This window comes from Periophthalmus magnuspinnatus, chromosome 8, assembly GCF_009829125.3.
Source record: "Periophthalmus magnuspinnatus isolate fPerMag1 chromosome 8, fPerMag1.2.pri, whole genome shotgun sequence".
In the NCBI taxonomy this organism is placed as follows: domain Eukaryota; kingdom Metazoa; phylum Chordata; class Actinopteri; order Gobiiformes; family Gobiidae; genus Periophthalmus; species Periophthalmus magnuspinnatus.
In genome coordinates, this window is record NC_047133.1 from 14,263,663 (window position 1) to 14,286,082 (window position 22,420).

Genomic DNA, 22,420 nt, shown 5'->3' on the forward strand with positions numbered 1-22,420 from the left:
TCTGTTATGTAAACATGTTAAATACCTCAGCATTGAGTAATGACTCATTCCAGGTCAAACTGGTTTATGGAGAGCACAAATGAATGTGATGGTGAGGTCTAACTATTCAATTGTATCATAGTATTCAAATCACATATTATTGATAGATACTAATTGTAACTTTACGTACCCAAAATGGAGGCTTGGGCCATAGTATCCTACCATGGTACAGTTTATACTTTACATTGGCTACTTAGTTCCTGTCAAAAAATGTGAAATTGAACTTTTAGGACATTTTTTGCCAAGACAAGCCATTCTGTTTTGTCTCTCCCATAAACGTGCTGTGCTGTTCTATACTCTATGCTAATTCCAGGCCAAACTATCTGGTCCATGGAGCGTGGACTACCCATTGAATTGTATCATAGTATTCAAATAGCATTAGTTATGGATAAATAACAATAATAACTAAGATTTTTAAGTGTCCAAGAAGAAAGGTTGAAGTCATAGCATCTTACTAAGAATATCTTAAATGGCTTGGGACAATTGTATTCAGTATATGTCAGATATGTGTTTAGTCTCTGCTGTAAAATGTCTCACATGGTCATGGGGTGTGCGTAGCTGTAGGCCATGTGCTAACTTGTAGCATAATAGCACCATAACAGGAAGCATATGCCATAAATTCATAATACTACCCTTTATTGGCCAATTAGCACGCTCGTAACAAGAATACATAGCTCTATAATGCAATGTTACGTTCTGTCAGAGTTTGCGCGTGGGTACTTGGTTCACTGAAAGGTCACTGGTTAATTCACTGGAGAATACATGGATGAGTTTGCATTTTATATTGGTTTAATTTTAAATTCATGGGGTATTAGTTGAACATTATTGTTATTGTTAAATATGACAAAATGTTTAAGAAAATGAACTAGTTCCCAAGCATTTGATGGAATTCCCTCGTTATCTCACAACATTCCAAAGAAGTCTGGAATTTACCCTATAGCGCAGATGCAAGCTGGGGTATGGTCAGGTTTTGGAACAGTTTATGTTTATGTTTCAATGAGTTTAATATGACTTTTGAGTTATCGAAAGGTTGTTATTAAGGTCATGCATTTGGTGTTGAGTAAAGTGTATGTTGAACCAGGGAAGTCACATGTCATGACTTTAGAAGGTTTGTTAGAAATTCAATGAAGTGAAGTGGTAATTCAGAAATCCAGTGTGCACACAGCAAATCATGAGGTAATCCTTAATATTATTTATATAAAATATTACAGACAATATAATAATGTGAGTGCCACCACTACTACTACTACTGCTACTCCTATTAGTACTACTACTACTACTACAGAGCAATATATATAAACTACCACAAATAAAATCTATATATTCTTAAAAGCAACTTTAAACAGTTGCTACTACTATTAATATATTATTGCTATACAGTCCAAAAGCAGAGACTTAATTGTATAATCAAAATATAAGACCCTAAATGCCTGATATTACCAAACAAAACAGATGGGTTGCCACATTGGGGTCTATGTATTAGTACCCAGCAAAACAGAGCAAACTGTTAATAAGACCAAACATCCAAAAGTACAACACATTTACTGAAATGCCAGAACAAGGAGCAACAGCTTAAACAACTTCAAGCTATAAGTTGACATGATTTTGCAAGAATTTTGTGGCATATACTAAGACACCATATAATAGAGACTGATAGCAGATATAAATATATGAGTAGCGAATATTGATTTAAGCAAAAGTTCTGTGAGAAAAGGATTTTACTCAAGTGCGTAAAATGCAATCCAAATTATTACCCAAGTAAGAGTAAAAATACTTGATCACTCTGTTTATTCACTTATAATATTCAAATCCTTTCAAATCCTCTAACATTGCCATACATTTTCTCATTATGTACTATATACCAAAACAGATAGCAGTGTTTTATTTCAAAATACTTATATATGTCTTTCTTATTCTGTGAATTACTTTGTGTACGAATTGTGATATACAAACAAACTTGCCTTGCCTTCACCAAGTTACTCAAGTATTCCCAAGTACTCAACTAATGGTTATGGGACACAGGGAAGTAATATCCACAGACAAATACTTCGCATAGACAAAACATGAGGTCAGCCATGTTTGACCCCCGCTCCAGTTCTGCGCATAACACTTTTAACTTTTCACCATCTATTCTCCTGTGCAGCCTGGAGCTCGTTAGCACCACAAACCTGTACCAACGCGCGCTTCCTGCTCTTTCAAACCCACCCATAACGCAACAACGTACCGTGTTTTTATTAGAAACCACCGGGGAGACTCCATCACGCGTGGAGAGTAGGTGAAGAAGGCCCCAAATTCAACCCAAACGGACGGGCAATCCACAAGCGAGGCGAGAGGAGCTACCCCAAAATGAAAACAAAACCGAATACTGACGCACAAGTACGCACCCATATCACCTACCATCTCTCAAGCCTCTCTCTCCTCTCTCCTCCGCTCGCCCCTATTTTTATTATTCAAGACGCTACACGCTGTCGTTTATGGCTACGTAAGATTTATGAGTTCTCACGAGCAGCGGCAGCTTGTGTGACCGTGCGTAAGTGTGTGTGCGTAAAGCGGAGACTTAAAAACAGATAGCGTGTCCAAATGCGAGGATAGCTTCGTGTAGGTGGCGGTCACTGAAGTAGGAGGCCAGAATGTCTTCGTGTGCAATTTCTATTCTATCAATTGTCCTTTTTGTTTCACTTTTGGATTGCATGGTTTTCGCTGAGCAGGCTTGGGGCTTTTTACCCGGTTGTGGGAAGAAGAGGAGAGGGGTAGAAGAACGGATTCCACTCTCAAAACACGCCGGTGCATGTAGTTTTAAAAAGAAAGCAGTTATTCTTGATTTGGGTTGGATGACAGACGCTGCTAGTGCGCATTGGGTCACGCGTATTGGGTTTCACAACTCCCCTCTCTCCAAGCCTCACTCCCTGGATTTTTTTTTTCTTTTTTTTCCCTTTTTTCGCCTCTGGGATTTGAAGAGAAAAAACTAGGCCAGTGAGGATGGCACTAAGGAATTTCCTCTGACTGCGAAATCAAATTCAATTCTAGCTTCTCTCCTCTCTTCCCCCTCTCCCTTTATTTTTTCTCTTTTTTGTCTCAACCGCCCCTTCGTTTTATCGCTTGTTTTATTGTTATTGCTCTCATTATTCGTCGCTTTATCGCAGTTCTCGCGGACGTTAAGCGTTGTTTTAATAACCGTCTTGATGGACTGACCCGCTGTAGGCCTACCGCTCCCCGCCGAGGCTGACCCGCACTGCCCTGGCCCTCACCACCGAGTACTCGATTACTTTACGATAGCATGTTGACTTTCTTAACTTTACATTACGTCATGCAATGAATGGCGATATATCAATCTGTAAAAATGAAATGGCACGATTGCGTAATTCTGAGGAAAGTAATGTGCGTAAAACTATCTTGTGAGGAATGTTAGGGGTCAAAGGCCAACTAATATAATTGATACAAATATGATAGAGATAAATATTAATTAAGAACAACACTTTGGCCTAGTTTTCACAAAGAATACTGGGAACTATTGGAAAATTTTACGCACATCTTTAATTTCATTGTTTTATGTTGCGCCCAATCGCCGAAACACATTCCTAATCTTGGTAATTTTGTTCACACTTGCAACAAAATAATTTAGATTAAATTATTAGAAAATAAATATTGTTTGGACGTCATCATATGCAAATTCCTCAAAAGCACAACAAGTCAAAATCCCAACCATGCGCAAAAGACGCACCAAAAAGGCCATGGCGCTAAAATGACTCCAAAAACGTGACCATAAATCATCACTTACCGATAGACGCCTTGCTTTTTGGTTCAGATGGAGACGAGAGCGACCAGGAAGCTCCGAAGAACTGTGAGACCAAAAACAAGACATAAAAAAGAGGAGTTAGATTTGAAAACGTGTATTCAAAAAATCCAAATGACAAAATCCGTGTAATCCTACGCCCCAGTCAGCCAGGCCTCCTCCAGCGAAATTATCCCTCTCCAATGCACCATAACGCGGGGAGGAGAGGAGGAAAGCGCCGGGAATGGGCCTCTGCACTATTGATTGCACTGATCAAATTACACCGGATCAAATTCAGTGGTTTTTACTTTCAAACGGGAGCATTCAGGGACGTGAGAGATTCGCGCATGTGATTTCTTGGATGCGGAGTGGAGCTAATTTAATCGTACGAAAAGAAAAAAAAAAAGAAGTCCAAAAGCAATTATGAAAACAAGGTGATTCGAAATGAAATCGGAGAGAATGGAATCGCTGTGCGTAAAAAGACTCAAGACGCAACGCAGTAGGAATACAGAGAAGGCATTAATTAAAATAAATAAATAAATAAATAAATAAATAAATAAATAAATAAATAAATAAATAAATAAATAAATAAATAAATAAATAAATAAAACTACGAACTAATTACAGGGCTATAAATAAATGTGTCTTAAGGTATGATTCGATTTTCAGTATTTAATTAAATATGAAATTTGAAAACTGTGGTTCATTTTTAAACCTCCTAGAATCAGTAGATCAAATAATACAAGATGTTGTTAGCCTACACAAACTTCCTAATGGGCCAAGCAAGGCCAAAAAGCAATAGGCTAGAACACAATGTAAGAAGACTCCATAAAATAATGTAAAATTTAAAATACTATAGCAGCAGCGTACAGTGACGTGAATACTGACTCCATGTCTACTATTAAATCACAATAAGCATAAATCACGAGTGAAGTTGCTAAAGCGCCGTAACCAAAGCCAAAGCCAGCGGCGGCCTCAGACACGACCAGCTGTTTCCAAAAAAGTGCCCGTAAGTAAGTCCAAGCATGCCCGGGAACACGCACACGCATCCCGAAGGAGCAGCTCGAGTCTCTCCCGGGCCCGCTTTGCACTGGAGGGCCAGAATAATAGGTGAATGTCCTCGTTGCGTAATGCGTAAGGGAGGCACGCTGTTGTTGCATGGCGCTTGTTATTAGAGCCCGGCTTCTCCTGACAGCTTTTCCAAACACATAAATCACAAACCTCCGCTCCCCAGACTCCCAGTCCCAAACGCCACTGCTCCTGCTATTCCAATACTCCAATCGGGGACCCGCGCACCCAAATCCCGTAGGTGCCAAGGATCAGTTCCGCGCCGTGTCCGTGCCCATCGTGCCCGCAGTTCCTCGGCCTGTCCCACCCGCGTTCGCCGCTGCCACTGGTGTAAAGTTGTCCGTGGAGTGATGGTGGGCCCAACTAGCTTTTAGCCCGCTAGCCCCCAGGCCGAGACAAAAGGCAAGAGGCCGCCTCCAGACGCTACCAAAACAGCTGATGGAACACATTTGTGAGGAGGATGGAGCAGAGGGTACAATAAAGTGACAGGGGGCAGTTCTGGATTCAAAGAAAGATCCCACGCGTTTCCAACATATTATCTGTAGGATGACTTATCCTTATGTAATGAATGTAATGGTTTTAGCTAATTTGTTTCACAGTATGTTTCTTGATACTTGAGGTGGATAGTACTCAGTTACATTTACTTCAGTACTTTGCTGGCAGTAACATTTTTACCGAAGTAACATTAAAAGTAAAAGTTGTGATTACTCTTCCCACTGTAAGTCTACAAGTGATAATATCTTACTGTTGACAACATGAAATGATATGAACATTTGTGTTTCTTGCACCACTCCTTCAGATATGATTTTGTTTGGCTCACTTTTGTGCCTGTCCTTTGAAAACACCAGATTTTGTGCATTATTTCATGTTTTGTCCTTCAAATTACATTAACTTCAAATTATAAATCTGATCTTACATCCCGACAGTTACTCTTAAAGTTTCTCTCTTCTTTCCAAACATTTTTACTCCTACTTTCATAATTTCCTGGACCAGTACTTTGTACTTCTACTTAAGTAATATTATTTAGAAGCAACTAAACTCCTACATGAGTTTGTTTTTTGGCTGCTCTCCTCATCCCTGCTTTGTAATGTATGTCACTGTTTGTAATACATGTTATTGTTCATTTATGTGGCTGTGTTTTAAATATGTTTTATGGTGCACTTTAAGCTTTTTGCACAGCATTTCACAGCAACATGCTTTTAAAGGCCAATAAAAGAACCTAATGCCGTAAATGAAAGAGCGTAATTATGCACTGTTTTGTTTTTGTTTTTTTCAATGACTGATGTATAACATATGCATATTTTTAATTATGTAACTTAATTATTATCAGCTAAAATATTTCACAAAGCTTCACGGTTCTTATACTAAAAATCCTGGCAGTTTTTATATGTCTGGGCACATACAAACTAACTAAAAGACAACATATATTACTACTACTACTACTACTACTACTACTCTTACTAATACTTCAACTACTACTACTAGTACTGGTTTTTCTACTACTATCACTGCTACTACAACTACTTCTACTGCTGCTACTACTACTACTACTACTGCTACTGCTGCTGCTGCTTGTACTATTACTACTCCCCTGTTTCCTCCTACTCTTATCATTACTACTACAACTACTACATTTTACCATAAAAATCTGTGCTTCTGTTGTCCTTGTCCTTTCAGTCTCTAGTATTATCTCAAAAGTTAGCAGTTTGATCCTTACATGTGTCTGTGTTATTGGGAAAGACACTTAACCTAACTTACTTTCAGTATACAATGGAGTATGCTAATTATAAAACGGTTGTCTTTCCAGCGTGTGAATATTGTACACATATGTTTTGTAATAAAGAGTACGCAATCTCACCAGCGGTCTGCTTTTGTTTGATTTTAAGAACACTTCACACAACATCCATGCTCCGATAACCGCTCCTGTCTCAGAGTTTATCAGCCAGGTCAGGGCTTATCTCCTCTCCTCTGGTCTGGTCTATATTATGGTTTGGTATGGTCTATCATCTGGTTTACTCAATGATACGGTGCTGTCACTACCTGGCACGGCACAATTCGGCACATTTTGGCAGACGACGGCACATATCTGCAAACTTCAGCACACATTGGCACATATCGGTTCACTTCGGCACACTTTGGCACCTTTTGGGACTCACTCGCACATTTGGTACACATTGAGACACACTGGCACACATGGGCACAAATCAAGACATATCAACACACAACATCACATTTCAGCACCCATTGGCATACATAAGCACATTTCGACACACACTGGCACATTTTGGCACATTTCAGCGAACATTGGCAAACATCTGCACACTTTGACACACTTTGACACACTTTGACACACTTTGACACACTTCGGCATGCATCGGAAAACATCGGCACATTTCAGCGCACTTTGGTTCACTTCGGCACAGCTTCACCTCAGGCCCTGCTTCTCCGCCACTGAATCAACAAAGCACAAAATGAAAACAACATTTGAATACGAGGCTCAAGTACTTCTATGTGAACCCAAGCATGATAAAAACACTTGAGCGCTTTATATAATCCAACAAAAGCACATTTCAGTGTCCTAGCAACAAAGGACATAAACAAACATTGCACAATAACAAAAGCGCAAAACATGGAAAAAAGTTTTGATCTACTGGAAATTATAATGTTTTGAAATAATAGGAATAATAGACTGGCGAGCTGCAACTAGCTACTTCATAAAACTGCAGAGTGTAAACAGTGGCATAGTGTGTTAAGTGTACGCTCACCCACCAGAGGGTTAATGGTTCAAAACTTGCCCCAAGTAAGATCGATTCATTCACAGTAAAAATGGGTAAAGGAAGGGCATCTTGTATGAATATAAAGTTTGCCAAATGTGCTACTAGGTTACTAGGGCATAGAAAAGCAAATACAGTAGATAAATAATCAAAATACTAAAACAGAATAAATAAACAAATAAATAAGTAAATAAAAAAGAAAAGAAAAAATAAGTTGGATAGGACCCTAGACCAGGTTTAGTTTTATGGCAAGTGTTGTAATCTGCAATGAAAGAGAAGGCTTACACATAAGACCGTAACTACAGAGACGACAGCAGCACAAGTCTGAGGACACTTCTGGAGCATAAAGACAAAGACATGGATGGATGTGTTACTGTGTTTTGTGGCTGCATTTTTACTGTTCCAATCCAAGTTTTTAGTTTTGATACTAAAACGGCATCCTTGTTTGCCAATACAATACTGACAGCATATGACCGAATAAAAGCAGATATTTATTTTCTTAAATCAATCAATAAGTAATTTTTTCATTAGATTTGTCAGACCCCCCAACATCTGGAAAATATTATTTAGCTCAAGTTCCAGTTTGCAGTTTGGCATTTTGTTTGTATTTATTGGTTTTGCACACTGGTTATTTCCGTGTTGTAGCTCAGGACAAATATACTGCATAAGCAGCTCTTGAGGTCAAAATAAGTCCCATGTGTGCAATCTGCATCTAATATAAATCACTTCATTGTCCAAGAATCAGGAAGTGCACAGTTATCATGCTAGTTGCTGTTAGCTTCATAGTGACAGCTGGCTTAAATGTTGTGAAAAGTGCTTTTAAAATCAGCGATTAATTAGGATGCTCCGAATAAAGCAAGTGAGAAAAACTTTGGACTTTGGACTTAAAATGAACTTTCTGTTTTTCACATTTTGAAGACAGTAAAATCAGGTACAGGGCCTTTAAACTTTGATTGCAGTCTCTTGAAACAACTACAGACATAAAGAATGCACAAATGACAAAACTATCATATATCTTGCAATGAAACAAAATTTTCTTCACGGTCCCAAGTCCATCAGTTTGGGTCTAGTTGAAGACCTTACTAGAACCAATAATTTATTATAGGTCATACTCTTTCTATCCAATCCACATTCTATCACATAAACAGTCCTCCACTAATATAAGCCAGTATCTCTGTGACCTTTGGCCTTCCCCCCCAGATCTCTCCTCCTAACCTTTTAGGTGTCGGCCATCTTGGATCCTGTCTCTGCTCCTGTCAGCGCCTGTCGGGGGCCTCCCCTTCAGGTGAAATGGTCTTGAACTGGCCCCAGTCTCATCAGCTCTGTACTGCACACACTTTTCATCAGGATGGTTTCAAAGACTGACAAGAGCTGCTATTTCTCACTTGAAAGAACTACAGTATATGTACACTTTTTATTTAAAATTTCATAAACTTGACCTAACTGTGTCTGATACAAGATAGATCCAATCAAATATACATTTTACTGGTAACAATTGTAATGCTGATTTATTTTTAATTACAAAAACATTGGACATGGCCATGATGTTCATGTTATAATTTTGAGTTTTGATTCTCAAGACAATTATCCAGTTTCACCCTTAAACCAAAAAGGACTCTCTCTGATCTAGTTCCTCACTACCTAAACCCCAGCACCTGCAGCTTCATGAATCAGTGCCAGTGCAGCCTCTGCAGCTCAGTGAGTCAGTTGAGGCAGTTCTGAATTTTCACATGGCCCATGGGTTGTCCATATACTGTGAATGAGAAAACTCGTACGTGCCCTTTATCTGCAGGCTAATGCACCGGTAACCCAGCTTCAGGTGTGATTGCAGTAAGTAAATAAACAAAAACAAAAACAAAACCATAGTTCCTTTCATGCAACACCACCAGTTTTTCTTTCATGTGAAATAATAACAAGAGATATTAACCACAAACCAGCCCAAAAATTCTGCTACAATAGGCAGAGGGGGATATTTAACCTGGCAACCTTCTGGTCCAATCAGTGCCCAGTCAAGTCCTAATAATATTAAGATTTACATTTATTCAATTTGTTTAACTGCTCTCAAATAGTTAGAAGTTTGGTGTTGCCTGTTGGATTTCATTACCTATAACCATGAATTTACTTGCATAGCCTTTTTCGTTTATATTTGTTGAACTTAAAATTGATCATGGGCTTTTTTACACTGCTGTTAAAAAGCAGTTGTTATATTCTTTCAGATTATTTTCAGATTTCTTTCTGCAGCGCCGATGACATAAGTTCCTGGGCGTCTCCCTTTGGCTTCCCACCCGAGCGGAGCAATCAGAAACTCAAGACCAAGCACCGCTGAGAGAACACACAAGTGCAGCCTGTGTAATCCAGCACTGCAGGGGAAGTGTGGGAATTCTATGGGAACTACTCACGCTGGTGTGGCTCTATAAAGCAAAGTACAAATCTTCTGCTATTAGATGAACCAAAACAACCCAAGACCAGGACCGAATCAGGAACATCTAAACCTGGAGGCTAGCACAGGAAAGGGCTTAACTGCAAAAAAGCCCGACTGGCGTGAATAAGCTGGCTCCATAAACCAGGGTCACGGATGGTTAGAGTAGCCGAAAATGTACTGAGGTCAAAAATAAGACAAGCTAAATCATATCTGAAGGAGCTGCAAGAAACTCAAATGTTCAAATCATTTCATATTGTCGACATAAAGCTCAAGTCACTTTAGAGTTACTCACAGTGGGAAGAGGAACCACGACTTTTACTCAAGTAAGAGTAGTGTTACTTCAATAAAAGTGTTACTCAAGGAGGAGTCAAAGTATGGTGCTAGAAAAGTCCTCAAATAAACGTGAGTGAGTACTACCCACCTCTGAAAACTGACACAAAATAAGACTTATCCATGTGTGCCTGGTGGAAGCAATTTGACGTTTGTGTGGAAGTTTGTACGGATCCTACAAACTCACCAGTCTAAGTGATTACATATGAACGATCAATAAGCAGCTTTAAATAAGGTCTAAATGCGAACTAAAATAGACTTAAACTAGTAATACGGATACAATTCTAAACTGTCTTCAATCAATAACCATCCAAGTGTGAATGAAAAGCTAAAAGTATCAGAAAACCAAGGTTCAATCAGAGTAAAACCAGGTCTAAACCAGAACAATGCAGTTTGTGTCCGAGACTGAAACAAAGCCTCAACTAAAACTGTACTGGAACAAAATGAAGACTCAAAGAGGACAAAACGATTATTATTAAACTGGGCCTAAACCTGATAATCATCCTGGGCTAGAACAGAACTAAACCAGGACTAGAATAAGACCAAAACAAGTCTACCTTAGTGTGAACACTAAGCCACAATCTGAACCAGGACTAAATCATGTTTTTTGGTCCCAGTAGGTTTGTAGACCTTGTTAAGTCAATTTTAAACCCAAAATATCAGTACTTGTTTATGTTTTCATGTGGTCTTAGCTTTGATACAGCTCGAGATTATTCTAAACTGTTCAGGAAAGGGCCAGTTTCATCCTGTTTATCTTTTTGTACCATATCTGCTCAAATCTAGTTTCGATACTATTTTTAATACCAATAAGCATCTGTTTTTTGACACTTGACAACCTGACTATGTTTTAACAAAATCAGATTTTAACCAGACAGAAGCAGTTCAATTATTGGGTCATAACCTTTTGTTTTTCCACAAATTCATTCTTGTAAAGTGAGCAGTTTTCCCAGTATGCATCTCACAGTATGATATTTATAGTGATATTTTGGAGAGGCTAACAGAATTGTGGATATGCTGTCTTTACCTTTTTTTTTTTTTGACAAGTTTTCAGTGTGGACCCTTACCGTCCTATTCCAAGACAATTACGATTTAAAAGTGCTTAATAACATCATGTAATCTGCCCTGAAATGAAGCAAAGGATCATGGGCTGTGTAGTTTCCTCTTTTTTCGTACTTTTAAGTGAACATCTTTGCAATTCGATATTTTTGTGAGAGCTTTGATGATACGGTATGACAATGTTTCAGTTGTTGTTGCGGCTATACTGAAGTTTCACCTTGGCCAGTAGCTTTACATCAGACCCCGTGCTTACAAGATGTTACCCAGACTCCAACGCCCCCGTCCCGCTAAGTGGCCAGTTGTTCGGCGAAACTCTGCCATCAGCGCCTTCCATTGACACCCAGTTAATCTTTATCAGCCATGCTAATGTTTAACCTGCGACTCAAAAGGAGGCCGTGGCAGCAGAAGAGCTAGAGGAGAGGGGCGTTGGGGCGGGGGAGAGGGTGAGGGGGCAGGGGAGGGTAAGGGGCCAGGGGGGGGGATGGGGGTTCTCTGCTGTCCGGGGCCAGTGAAAAGTGCCAAGCTCACCAAGTCTGTCAGAGCATGCCCAACGAGGATGGATGTGGCCGGGGCAGTAAGAGCATGTGTCGCCGCGGGGCTACAGGGCAAAAGCGGTGAGCTAGCCAGGGAGAGGTGTGTGTGTGCCGAGCTACATGCTAAGAGCTAACAGCAGAGCCAGAGGAACGGAGCCAAAGAGAGGGACAGGCTGACGGCAAAAGTGATATAAAGGCCAAAAAACTGTGTCGCATTACTGCTAAAATATTCATGGGTTTCAGGTATAAAGATTCCTCACTGATTTTGAGCATTTGGTATAGTGACGGTCCTCTGTTGTCATAGCAATAATATAATTGAATTCAAAATATTAAATCTTTAAAATGGTGAAAGGTCCTCGCGAAACCTTTCAAATATGGAAGAAATCATTTATCTACAACCAATTAAGACCCATTAAGAAGCTAAAGTAAAAAAAGAGTCAATTTGTTGAAAAAAAAACAACCCAAAAAACATAAAAAAATTTAAATAATAACAAAAAAATAAAAATAAAATAAAATAATCTAAGATAAGATAGATATGATAGATAAGATATAAGAATAATAAGAAATTGATCATTCTTAACAGTTGTATATCATTTAAAACATAATGCCAAAACTGGACTTACATCGCTAAATTCCACGTTGTTGTGAGCAATTATGGGCTATAAGGTTAACATATATATCATTTCATCCTCCAGCCTTTTTCAGGGTTAGCTTAGGTTAACCCTGTAACACAATCCATAAGTACTATGAGCTAGCCACGCCCACTCAAATGCAGCTACACTGACAATCGTACTGTGATCAAAGCTGCGGATTACGTCACTGTAGCCAAAAGGAAAGTAGATAGTTTACTAAAAGGGTATTTATATATATAGCAATGAGGAGAGAGAGTGGTCCAGTTGGTATGTGTTTGCCTTCTAACCAAAAGTTTGCGGTTTAAAATATTACTCTTGTGTCTCTGAGCAAGACACTTCAACCACATTGCTCATCCTCAACACCAAATCACCATGTTGACCAAACAAAATGAAAGTGCAATTATTTGAAAACCTAGCCAGCACTATGCACACATTTGCTAATACTAATTTACTGCTATTGTATCGTTACAACCGAAGCCTGCAGTTATTCAAACCAGCAATTTTCCACTAGCTTAAATTTTTGTATTTAAATGCCTAATTAACTCATCAAAATCAATGCATCATCATATCCCATCTATCAAAGCTAATTCTGAATCAATAATCCTGTCATTGATTTGAGTGATTGTTTGGTTCGCGCATGCTAGCCGACATTAGCTTCCTAAGTAGCTTGCGGTTTGGCATTGCTGCAAAAAGAGTTGTAATTACATGCTTTTTATGAGTTGATACCACCAACTGTTGCGCTAGCCCGGGCTTGTCTTGGTTTGCTAACAACTACTTTTGACACAATGAAGCTAGCGTCGTAACCTTATCCGTGCACTTGGCACAAAAGCTTATTGGAGCTAGCTTTGTAAACTGTCAGACTATTTTACTCCTGTCCCAGCTTTGCCCATAGTGTCAGTGATGTATGACAAAATCAATGCGATGCTGGTGTCGAGGAGGAGTTGTGGGTTCAAATCCGGAAGTGTGTGTAAACCGCCGGGGTCAGAGCAGTTGTGGATTTGGCCATTAAAGTGATTGTATCGGCATAAAGGTTTTGTTATGGAATAATGGGAACTTTATAGATAAAATTTTAAAGGTTAGGGACGTATATGAATAGCTATATTGTAATATTAGCATGAATGTTAGCAATAGAGAAATTGTTTTGTAAGGTCAAAATGTACTGAACTACCCATTCTACAGCCAAATTAAAGATTCCTAAACATTATTTTAAGATGTGTTAACCTGACCACATAGTCTACCACATCCAAACTGGTCCTAAACTCAGAACTAAACCTGGACTAGATCAGAATTAGAACAACAGGCCTACCAAACCTAGGGTGTGAACGCACCACAAGTACTTCAATTTTGAAGTAAGATGTACATCAGTATTTCTATACCGCGTGCGCTACCTTGATATTTGAATACTGTTATATCCTTGTAATAATATACAAGAGGAAATTAGACCAACTTAAGCTTATTTTGAATTATGGTCTAATGGAGTGTAACATATGGCATAGTTGTTAGACATTTTACCTGGAGTATAGCGTCTATTCATTCATATTGTCATGGGCTGCAACATTTCTTATTTATGCAGTGTAGTGTGAACCAAATCCAATGTAATAAATAATAATAATAATAATAATAATGTAAAAATGTAAATAAGATTTAACTTTTATGGTTTTAAAATCCTTTGAATGTTGATCATTAACAACTACGCTTTGTTTTTTAATCTAAATGATGTGTCTTGGTCAGAACTGGGCTATTTTTTTTTCCATTTTTTCCGTCTTTTGTTAAAACCATGCCAAAGAACCTATCTCTATTGAAAACATGTCATCAGACTTGTAGAATCGGAGGCTTAGTGTTTCAGGAGCTGTAGATGTTGTTGACACAGCACGCGGAGGGCTGGGCTCCTGCAGTGAGAGATCTGTCCACTGCTGATCCTGATAGAGGGCCCTAATGGTTAAGCTAACAAGATCTTTTACTCATTAGCTTGTCTCAAAACACTAGAAATATAAAAGTTTGAATTTATTGATGCCATTAGATTTTATGCACTTTTATTTCCTTTGAGAGTTTACAGTAGTGCTGTTTTGTTTTTCAGAGATCCAGCAAATGAAACCTTTGTTTTGACGAGTGCTAAAGTGTGTGATTAGACTTGATCAGAGCAGAGGTGCCAAAGGTGCAGACTGGCAGCCATGTTTACACTAACCTGCCCCAAGGCATATTTAGGCCCATGAAAGCATACTATATACCCACAAATATAAAGTGGAAACATTTTTTTTTAGGTATATATACATTGTGCGTATGACTATATAATAAAAATAGTTGAAGTATTAATTTGGGAAAATTATCTACAAAGAAGTTATAGCTTAGAATAGCCAAGATAAATAATAATAATAATAATAATAATAATAATAATAATAATAATAATAATAATAATAATAATAATAATAATAATAATGATGATGATGATGAAAACGGTTTAAAACAAATAATTGAAATAGATAATTATACTTTTCTGTCATATTCAAAATCAGTAACCCAAATCTCTCATCCAGAGGTGTCCCGGGCTGTGATTAGCGCGCACAAACACAACGTGGACGCGGTGCTATTTGGGGCTTTGTTTAGTGTTTGGAGACGGAGGCCTTGACAATGCGCGCGGATGGAGCGAGAGGGGGAGGGAGGGTGGCGGTAGCGTCTTGAGTAAGCAATCTGTTGGCGCGCCCATAAATCACGGGCCCTGGCTACATGCATCTTCTCCCGTTACACCTCGCCGTCAGCTCTATTCACTACGACTCATTCTGCCGGTGTCACGCGCGTTCACTCCCGCACACTCACGCACGCACCTGCTCACCAAAGTGCACCCAAACACGCTCGCGCTCTTTTGTTCAAATAAGAAAACTCGAGCTACAAACGGCTAGAAATTACAGGTAGCATACTTGTTTTGGTTGGTTTGCAATATTAAAAGAAAGGCCTAGTGACTGATTTCAATGCATTTTTTTGAACTTCAAGCTGTCTGAAAGTGGATTAAGAAAATTGTGGTTTTAGAAAGCATTTTTACAAATTATTGACATTGTTGACAAAAACTATACGTGTATGCCCTATATATTTTAACTCAAATCACTCATGTTTCAGACGGATAACAAATGAGGACATAGTCTATAGTTAGAAGTCCTTAAAATGGCGCCTATAAGAGGAAAAATATGAAAATTAAATCTAAAATAAAGAAGGGCATGTTGATTTCGAACGGTGTAGGTATTCATTTCAGCGTGTGTCGTCAGCTAACCACACATGCCATTGCCTGGGACAAACTTGTCGTTGCTTATACCTATTCTGGTCTCGTCACACGCGCACACACGCACGCGCACGAGCTTGGTTTAAAAAAAAAGTTCACGGAGCCAAGCACACCCCGCGGATGCCTCTGCTTGTCTGCGAGGAGCGGCATCCCAACCATATATCATTGATAATTAATGACAGCGGTGGAAAGCGTGCTACGGGACACACACGTACGGGGACCACGGAAGTCGAACCAGCGACCAATGGAGGACACCTACCTGCTGCACGGCTGTTGTGAAACGGCTCTACTCCTCTTGGATGCTACAACTTAATATTCCCCTTTTAAAACAATGGATAATATGGAGCAGTTCTGTGCGTAATTGCGCGTCAGGCGTTTTGGTTATTTTTTCTAACGGGATCCATCACGTGCTGAGAACCTATTTGACTGAATCCGTCATGGAGCAGATTTTTCTCTCTTGTTCATCTATTGAGACGCCGTATGCTCAAACGCGGAGTCCGTGCGCGCTGGACATAAATCTCGTGTGTCTTCGTTCGCCATAAATCTTCCAAACATCCACAGCCCGCCTCCAAAGCAGCCTTACGGGGATTGCTACAGCGCAGTCTGGTGCTATACTCCAACCCAAAACTGATGCGCTCGCCCACCCCCCTTCTCCGGCGCATTCTTACCTTAGTAGATCTCCACTTTGCACCGCGTTTTGAGGGGTATCTGGCGGTTTAGGGGCTCTTCTTTGGTCCGCAGATTACTCCCGGGTCTCCATGCCCATCTGCGCTAATCTCGAAGCTAACCCGAGATAACCCAAACTAGACTAAGCATGTGTCTCTCCTTACGATCCCTTCTGGTCTCTTCTCCCCACTCCCCGCCTGGTCGACGCTGCTCAGGTCCGAGAGATTGACACGCTGAACTGTGTCTGAACCAGGGCTGCGGACTGACAGCTCCGGCAGGGCCCCGTGGAGGTGAAAGCAAAGGGGGGGAGGGAGAGGTATCGAGGGGGTCCCGGTTCTGTCCAATGGGCGCAGAGTGGAGCGGCGAGAAGCTTCTGCGTGACCGTGGGCCAGATGTTGGTTATGACATGGCGTCAAACTGCGCGCGATCAGAGTGGAGGAAGCGCAGACATTCCGCTGGGAGATGACCCCGAGTGCGCGTCCGTCCGACCGGCTGCATGCGGCAGGAAACGCTTCTCCGCCGCGCCGCTCCGTGTTTACGCGCACTCACTGATGCGCAAAGACACAAGAGAGATCCATAACCTCAGAGCAAACATATTCATTCATAAATATCAGATAATTGGTTTAGCGCTATAACAGGAGATTCCATAAGCTAGTACGCACAGAGGGGACTTCCAAATTTTCAAGGCTTCAACTTCCATAATTTAGCACATTCTTGGAGGTTGGTGGAGTGATTGTATACTATTCACTACACAGTTAAATTCTAAATACAGGGATTTCAGTTTGCCCACTCTGTTTACGCACTATCTTCTAAAACCTTTGTGCGAAAATCCAAAATGCTATCCATTTAATTTTGCTGTAATCTAATTTGAAATGGAGATTATCCCCCTTAATAGTACTGGCCAAAATAAAATTTCATTAGAGCTTCAAATGAAATGTGTTTATACTGTGGATATAATACTTAACTGTCTTCTTATTTGTTTGTAGGCTTAAATGCGCAATAACACATTTATCAAGCATGGTTTGAATATGTTTCTGCATAAAATACTCATGCACGACCCCGGTAATATACCTCAAAGTGTAGTTTTATCACGAACAATTCAATATGGCGATTTCTCGTTAGTGTCCAGCTTGGTTTTCCGCACACTGTGTAAACACAAAACTCGTGTCATAGCGTTGGCTTGTGCCTATCTCCCCGCGCGTCCCCCGCTTGGATATTGGCTTTAGCTGTTATCTGCCCACGCCTTTACGTGCCTTTACACTGCCACGTACACGCGGACACTCACGCACGCTCGCAGCCAGGAGAGAGAGGAGATAAAGTGCGAAAAAGGCGAGTGGGAAGTTCAATTACGGCGCTATTTGATAAAAAGAAAGAAGAAGGGAGCGTACAGCGGCATGGACATATTTCCCTGGCCGCGTTTTATCGTCGCTGCCCGCCTTGCTTCGCTACTTCCCACCGCTACCACTCCATTCCACTGGTTCCCTTTTTGGATACGGCACCAGACGATCATTTTTCACGCGCCTTGAATCACTGGCCTCGTGCAGAAGCAGATTATAAATTAGCACGAGACTGCTTATTGATTTATTTCCAGTGGCTAATAATACTCCACACGAGAAGATTTACGGGGAAATACCTTGGAAACCGGATTTTCCTTTCCAGATAAGACCAACTTAACAACAACAACAACAATAACAATAACAATAACAATAATAATAATAATAATAATAATAATAATAATAATAATAATAATAATAATTGGTAGTTAGGTGTCCCGTCAGGTGCCATGTTGCCGTTGATTTACCTTATTGCCTTAACATCGGTCTCGCTTTTACGCGCCTTAAGCTCTGGCAGATTTACAACCGCGATCTTGGATTTATGTCTCTACTGCTTCTCTGCACTTTTGGCCACGCTCCTGTCTCGTGTGGCGAAGACTCATATGCTCAAACGTTTTCCAAAATACAAAGATGTCAATTTTGGTATGATTTCATGAAAAAAAAGAAGCAATTTGTACTTAAAAACAAAAAGCAGGCTGTGCGTAAAGTGTGGAGAAAGCTATGGGTAAACAGAATGCCCAAAGTGGAGGAATATGGAGCTATGGCACCTTGGGTATTGCATTTGAATCTTTGAAACCCTTTTTGGAGATCCATACTATTGTTAATGAGTTATTTTATATCAGAATTAGAATTGATAGTATGCCAAAATGGAGCAATACAAAGCTATGAACAGTTAGGTATCACATTAGAATTTTTAAAAACCTTTTCAAATGCTATTCAGATTTAAAATAACAAATGAAAAATAATATGAATTGTGGTTGCTATCTGTTGAATACATGCCTGTAGTACACAAATGCTGCTGTTTTATATGCGCTTAAACGCCAAAAACACAATTGTTATTATTCCATTGGTTTAAAACTGAAAAGCATATTTATAAACCTGTTGTGTAGGGTTATGATGAGGTTTCCATAATCCATTCCATATTTGTCTCCACTCTCCATAGAAGGCACACTCGACGCGCGTTTACACTGTGGATCTTGTTTTGCGTGGGAGAAAGACAATATGGCGGCCAGACGCTGCAGCGACTGAGTGGGAAGGGGGGGTCCTTGTACCAAAGTGCTCGCTGCCATGGCTTTCACGGGTGACAGACGCGTGGGATCATCTCACATAGAACTTGTATTTGACCAGATAATTCAGCAACTTACGACGAAATAAAATGGAAAAGTTAGCGTTTTGATATCCACATGGTACTGCTATGGATGAAGAGTAGGCCACTGTGTTGTAATGAATGGCGTCTAGATGTAACGTTCACCAATTTACGTAATGTAACAGTGGCTATTCAGAAAAAAAATACGTTCAGTTATAGTTTTTAGTGTTGCTATATACATAGATTTGTCCCTGAACATTGCCCTCGTCTCTTCGATGACCAGTCCGTCTCTAATCCTCTTTGTCCTGGAGCGTTTTTCCTGCTAAACATTCATTTCATCCCTAACTGGCCCCCAGCTTTTGACAATAGCCCCGATTCTTCTCAGCGCGTAACATATTAACGAGCGGTTTTTCATCGTTAAGGCATAAAACAAAACAGTGTAAAGTCAGCATTTTTTCCGAGTTAAAACCTGGGTTCAAGCGTAAAAAGCCACAACTCTATTTCTGTTGGATGAAGAGTGGACGCGCGTGGATAAGATAAGATAAACTTTTTTTTAAACGATTTTTACATGCAATTTCAACACCGCAAAAAGGGGATGTCTGCATTTGTAGTTAAAATAAAAAAAAAACAAAAGCTATAACTTATAATGGGCTGCGTTGGTCTTTGAACTCATACGTTCTCAGTTAATACGTCTGACAAATGCAATATTTCTGGCTATAGTTTCACCATATTCGTGTATTCAAGCTAAATCAGGAGCTTTGAAGGTGAGTGGGTAAACACACATTTTTTTTTACCACACTTGTTTGTATGGGGAAAAAATGAAATATATAGGCCCAATACCCTCTATTAGTTACAGTCAAATGTGATTTTTTAACCAGTGTGTAGATGTATCAAATTTTTTTTACTCATTACTCATTACTCGTGCTTAGTTTTAGCATTTTTGGTTTGTATTAATATTTAAAAATGTATGTATTATTATTATTTTTCATTATTTGCAGTGCTTTATTGCATGCCTAAGCCCCTCTTTACCATGCCAACAAAAAGCCTCGTGCTTTGTCCTGACTGGCGTTTTGAAATATGATTTAGGTTCTTCTTCGCTGTCAGCCAAATCACATCTGCAGCGGGGACATCCAGACGGAGACAGTAGAATAACCGTAGCCTATATGAAAAAAGCAGGTCCATCCGCAGAAACGACGCGGGATATTGTTTGTGACACGGCGGCACTGGCGGATGGAGGATTTGGTAAGGCAAAGCGCAGCGTCCACGGCTCTACCTCCCTCGCGCTCTGAATACGTGATGGGGGAATACGCGACAGCCTAATTTGGTTACGTTCAGGTTTACATTGGAGACGTGTGCCCACTGAGGATGCGCAACCACGCCAGCAGCATACAGATGAATGAGACCTGGAACAATATTACACAACCTGCATTGCATAGTTCTTACTCTGTTTATCCTTAGCATCAAGGCAATTTGAACTCATATTATTGGTTGGGCATCCTGTTATAACCACATAATATATATTTTTAGAATAATTTTTGAAAAAAGCATTACATTTTTGTACCCATCACATGTTGAAAACTTTCAAATAAAATGTTGTATAATGGGATATGGGTGTTTGCCACGCACTATTACGCACAACTCCTGATTGGTTCGTTTAGTTTTTGAAGGTTATTGACTTTTGTCTTGGAACATTATTATTATTATTATTATTATTATTATTATTATTATTATTATTATTATTATTATTATTATTATTATTATTATTATTATTATGCTAAATCTAAACTACTTTTATAAATGTGTTGATTGTGAAATGTAAATTAATAAATACACCAGTAAGTGTCAAGTTTACTGTCCTGTCTTTGCTCCGTATAATGACCCCGTTGGCACAAACACGCACGTTTACGCACCAAATAAATAAATAATAAATCATATACGAGCGCCATCTTTATGACTTATGAGATGATGAAATGGAGTTTAGCCTCTTGGCACGTGCAGCTTGGCGCTATACCTCTCGTTGAGCTAGTGCGCAGGCTTTTGGCGCAAACCTTTACACGAATACAGCGCTATAATCTCGAATATGGAACCAATAGAACAAAAAAAATGCAATTTGAACATGGGGAATGTTTTGAGACAAGGCAGAGGCACTCGGCGCTGACATGAATAATGGCGCCATGCTCAGCTCCAGAGAACATCCAAGGAAAACACGATGGAACAGGCTACAGCTACCCCGCCACTGCACAACACGCTTTAGGCAACTCCAACTAGACAGTGCACAGACCCAAGGTGGACAGAGCGAGTTTGAAGGAAATAAACCATAAGCTATAACAACCCAAGTCTATTTATGCCAGCGATGGATAAATGGACTTCGGCGTGTATGGTTCCCCCAGTAACAGCTTCTGGCCAAACGCACACGTCTTCCCCGTTTCCCTCTGGCCGCTGGCTCTTTTTATGAGATTTGAAGGCGGCCGAGGCGTGCCAAATTTAAAACAAATCTCTCGTTAATTGGTCGCCGCAGTAATTCCAGAGAGCTGGGGTGCCTGCCTACAGCCACAAAACCACGCCAGTTCCCCCGGTATAAGCTTACTAGCACCAGTGAGGGGCGTGTGGGTGAAAGGGGGGGCCGGAGCCGGAACTGCCACTACACGAGCGGACCGAGTTGTGTTCCGGTCTCCGCTTAACTGTCATTTTTCCTCATAGAGGAGCAAACACTACACATCGGAGATGTGATTTATCGAAGACAGAAGCGTCAACAACGGCGTTCTGTGAACAAAACGCACAATGGCACCCCTGGCGTACACTGACACGGCCGCCTCTACATAAATCAGGACACGAGGGGATATAGATAGATAGAGAGAGAGGGAGAGATGCGCAGGCGGGCGGGCAGGCACACTAGCAGCTGACGGTGATGGCACGAGATGGAGAGGGATATCCAAGCGCTGCGTAAAAGACAAGCACCCACATAAGACTCGGCCTCCCTCCCCTCGCTCCCTCGCTCTCCCCTCGGTTTGTAGAGCGGGCTGCGGCGCCATAAACAATGTCTGATGATGATGATGATGGTGGCGGTGGTGATGATGATGGGTGGGGGGTGATGTGCGTAAACAACATGAGCGAGCGGTGTGGATGGAACATGGCTCGGGCGGTGCGCTATAGCTGCATGGGCATATTTACCGCGCGGTTAAAGTGACAGGATGCGGCAGGAGAAGAGGCGGCAGCG

At 40.4% G+C, this 22,420-nt stretch overlaps 1 protein-coding gene across 3 annotated transcripts in view; it reads right to left on the reverse strand.

The window, feature by feature from the left end:
* Positions 1-22,420, reverse strand: part of LOC117374516 (homeobox protein Hox-B3a) — a 92,113-nt gene that overhangs the window by 21,983 nt on the left and 47,710 nt on the right. For 2 of the 3 annotated variants that reach the window (XM_055223578.1, XM_033970660.2), the window contains one exon: positions 3,818-3,878. The gene's annotated coding sequence lies outside the window, so the exon portion shown is untranslated. Of the gene's footprint in view, positions 1-2,263; positions 2,333-3,817; positions 3,879-22,420 lie in introns of those variants that run through there. The other variant, XM_055223580.1, reaches the window with a different exon arrangement.